The 4,410-nt window shown below is 44.0% G+C and overlaps 1 long non-coding RNA gene across 1 annotated transcript; it reads right to left on the bottom strand.

Annotated features, from left to right (window-relative positions):
* Positions 1–1,415: 1,415 nt before the first annotated feature.
* LOC120743505 lies at positions 1,416–2,037 on the bottom strand. Its single transcript, XR_005698220.1, has 3 exons — positions 1,792–2,037; positions 1,643–1,710; positions 1,416–1,556 (listed from the first exon to the last, which is right to left on the bottom strand). It is a non-coding gene; the product is annotated as an uncharacterized LOC120743505 (long non-coding RNA).
* Between the last annotated feature and the right edge of the window lie 2,373 nt (positions 2,038–4,410).

The raw sequence follows: 4,410 nt of genomic DNA, 5'->3' as shown, positions 1-4,410 counted from the left end.
AACTGTCAGAAACCGTCTCAGGGACGCTCAACTGCATGCCCGTCGTCCTCATCGGGGTCTTGACCTGACTCCAGCTCGTCGCCGTAACAGACTTGTGTGGGCAAATGCTCACATTCGATGGCGTCTGGCACGTTGGAGAGGTGTGCGCTTCACGGATGAATCATGGTTCACATTGTTCAGGGCAGATGGCAACTGAGAATGTCCCAGTTCTTGCATGGCCAGAATACTCACCGGACATGTCACCCATTGAGCATGTTCGGGATGTGCTTGACCGGCGTATACGACAGCGTGTACCAGTTCCCACGAATATCCAACAACCTCGCACAGCCATTGAAGTGGAGTGGACCAACATTCCACAGGCCACAATTGACAATCTGATAGACTCCATGCGACGATGTGTTGCACTGCATGAGGCAAATGGTGGTCACACCAGATACTGACCGGTTCTGGGTCCACAGACCCCCAATAGCGCAAAAAACTGCACATTCCAGGGTGGCCTTTTGTTGTGGGCAGTCTGAGGTACACCTGTGCACTACTCATGATGTCAGATCAGCATCCTGATGTGGCACACCTGTGAGGTGGGATGGATTATCTCAATATAGCAGATGTGCCCACTACCACACATTTGGACTGATTTGTGACCACTGTTTGGGAGGGATGGTTATAATGTGTATCTGGAATGAATTTTAGGTCTCTACGTCCATCCCATGGGGAATGGGAGCAGTAACAAAGGTGTTGCGTTTATATTTTTGTTGAGTGTATTTTCCTAAAGCTTAAAAAGGAAATAATAAATTCTAACTTTGGTCCCGTTGGCTTGAAAAACGTGTGTTACTTGCCTCTTGATGAGGTAAATTCGCTCACACACCAGCCGCATGAAGCAGTGCCCCCATAAAATCCCCAAGCATTTAAAATTCATAATGTGTTAACATGTCCCTCAGAAGCACAATAAGCTTTGAGTGCGCTGTGGGAGCCAAGCCACTTCATCCCAGCTATTACTAAGGTCACTACCCCAACATTTGCCTTCTTCTGTAGCTAATCTGGGTTTCCTCTGTCTGCTTTCTAAAACCATTAGTCACCCTATAATCCACCGAATTGTTTGCCATTTCATTTTCATCATTATTAGACCTCTTGAAATGATAATCCTGCGGTTCTGCTGTGAATTCTCTTTGCTCTGGTGTGAAAAGGAAAGAAAAATATTATGTAACAGGAGCCGAAATAGTGTTTTGGAACTTCTTGGAAATAACATGCGCTTCAGGATGGGGAGCATTATTAATTAGCCACAGGAGTTTTAATTCATTTTTAATAAAAGAAAGAAAAGGCTTCTTTGTGCACACAGACACACATAAAAAAATGAACAAAAAAAAATAATCCCCTCTTGCCCCTGCGGGCGGTCTATCCTTCAAGCTCAGGTCCTGTACCAGAGGCCTGGGAGCTTGAAGGCCCTGCGCAGTATCTTAGTTGTTCCCAGGACTTCTGGACAGAGATCTCTGATGTTGTTTCTGGGATGTGTTGATGATTTGTGAACATCATTGTCACTGAGAAAAACTGTGCTTTACCTGCTCGGGAGACAAAAAAAATTGTGAAAAAACTATTTGAACTGATTTACTAAACTAAATCTGCAGGAAGAGCCACATCTGCTCACCAGATCAGTGTGAAAGCATTTGCTTCTGTTTATAAGTCATTCCAGGGTATCAGAGAGACAAAGCTGATCTGGAAAAATATCAATGTTTTTTAAAGCCAAGGGCATAAAAAAATCAACAGCCATGAAGATCAGCTGACTGTCTACGTTACCTTAAAATGTGAAGTTGATGTTTGTCCTGCTGAACTGTTATCCTTCTTTTGGTAAATCTATCAAAAGCCATCAGGGCTTGAAAAGAAATGTGCTGGCATGAAACGAAAGACTTGAAGTGAGCTGTAAAACCAGCGGGGACTGGGATCGATACCGGTCTCTGTGCTGGGCGTCTCTGCTCGTAAACTCAGTAGCGTCTCTCCCACAGTTCTAAGCACTTGCACATATTACACACGCACACTAAAGCGACATAAGCCACTTTTTGTTTCTGTCACAGACTGACATTTATTTTTTCTGCATGGCCACATTTCACATTTCTTCCCAGAGTTTCTAGTGAAAGGAGAAATGTCAAGCAAACAACTGACGCTTTTCAAAACATAAACAAAAATTTGTGCCGCAGGAAAATGAATCATTGCACATCAAACCATGCGTGAAAATGTACGGTGCATGCTTAATAAATCAAAGGGAAAAAAATTACATGAATGCCAGCTTTGATATCGTTCTTTTTCTAAAAGGTTAGTATTTGCTTACTTCTTACATCTACTGCTGTGTGTATGAACACGCGCTTAAAAGAAAATGATGTAAGACTTATTTAGTGATGTAGGCATGCAGTTTGTGTTCAATACATATTTTACAGTCATATGTCCTTCAAATAAAACCAATTGGCATGAAATTGCTGCATGTGTTTGAGTAAGAGAAAGAGGTGAACAGAAAGCTTCTGCACAGAATATCAGATGACTCTGCAGGTTCAGATTTTCTCAACTGAAGGTTCATTAACGTCCTCAACAGTAGGTGCTTATTGATGGATCAAGAGGAGAAGGGAGGACAGAGGAGGGCAAGAAGGACTGAAGAATGAGAAGATGCATGACAAAGATTTCTGGGGGAGATTAGAGAGGGATTAGAGAGTGCCGCTGCTGAAGAGCAGCTATGATAAAAGAGAAGACAGAGAGGAGTGAAAGGGGAAATATAGGAAAAAAGAAGAGTGATGGATAGATGAAAGCTTACATCTGAGAGAAAGAAAAGGGAATAAATCTTCAGTTTGTTGTTATTTAAGCAGAAAGTCTCCTTGCCTCGAAGAAAGAGCAAAATGTGCACGTGTCCATACAAAATTGGAGTAAATCTCAGCAGCTGTTCAACGCACACACATTGAAAACTTGATTTTATCAATAGTGTAGTTTAAGCAAGCACAAGTATAGATATTTTCAAAAAGGTAACACACTCTCATCTCCAACACATGACTTCTAGAGTTTCTTTTCTTTCTTCTTAAAGTTTCTCAAGGACAAAAAGTGTAAGCTCGGTCTATAACCAGCTGTTTTCTTGTGTACGCAGAATCACTGAGAACTGAGAGTCATTCAGACAAGAGACGGAGAGTGGCCTTCAACATGTACGCTGACTCACAGACAACAGGTACCGGCGGGAGATTGAGAGCTAATTCTTTGGCAGACATTTTCAAACCGCGAGAGTTTAAATATCAGCTGAAAGCAAAAGTGCAGGCAGATCCTGGCCAGTATTATAAAACTATCAGTACGCTCGTTATTGCTATTTGACTTGCTGATTTAGCAGCCTTACTAATGGCTGTGACTAAAACTTTAAAGACTCAAGGTAAATCCTTTAGCGCCCAATAAAGATGTTACCTCAGAGATTTTATTCCTTTGCAGACTCGTAACTCAGAAAACTTTAAACTCCAAGGCATGAGGCTGAGACATAATTTTAGACGCAGTGTGTTTTGTCTTTGTATGGTGTCCATTGCTTTTAAGAACACATCTGCTTGGAAATAATAGAAAAAAGATGGTCCTTTTAACTTTGTCTAAGTCATCCAGCGATGCTGTCTAGACATCCTTGGCTACAGTAGTAATAATAGTTAATTACAAAAATACTTAATTACAGATACTTTATTCAATGGAATAATAGAAGCAAATAAAGACAGGGCTCAAGTCTGGACCCAAAGCTAAATAAAAATCACTCCGTGCACCATAATAATTCCTGTTTGTCGGGTCGCGGAGTGTGGGAGTGCCTACTGGGGTCAGCGGGGGAGCTGGCCCCAGGGAGGGGTTACCTGCCCCTCCCTTCCTTCCCTCCCCATCTCCAGCTGCCTCCCTCTTCCCGCTCCACCACAACCACCCACACATGCAGGGCCTTGGAGTAGGGGTATGTCACCAGGGTGCAGAGGAGGCTACCCCCCCCCCCCCCCCCCCGTCCCCTTCCGGCTGCCTCTACCTCAATTTTATCCCACAACTTAGACATTCACATTATTCACACTCTCATTACACATACATATAGGATCTTGGGGGTGGGCACAATCACGGAGTCCATATTACCATCAGGGTGTACACCTCACCCCTGGCGTCGTTGCCCACCTCTCAATTTTAAATACACTTAGACATTGAGGGCTATCAGGAGGGACTATGCGCTTACCTGCTGCTCCTTGGCAGGTAGCTCCATGCCCTCCTGGGTTTTAATTGCACCTTAGAACACACATGCATCAACACTACAATGAGCGGGTGGAGGGAGGTTTGGAGTCTTCTCTCACCCCCATTCTCTGCGGCCTGCTGGAGCGGGAGGGCTAGGAGGAGTTGGCCGTCCGGCTGCGGTCTGGAGTGTGGGGCCTCCCTGCTGCTACG

Source organism: Simochromis diagramma, unplaced genomic scaffold (genome assembly GCF_900408965.1).
Source record: "Simochromis diagramma unplaced genomic scaffold, fSimDia1.1 OVJJ01000249.1, whole genome shotgun sequence".
NCBI lineage: Eukaryota > Metazoa > Chordata > Actinopteri > Cichliformes > Cichlidae > Simochromis > Simochromis diagramma.
Note: the sequence above shows the minus strand (reverse complement) of the source record. Positions and strands in the feature narration are given on the sequence as shown.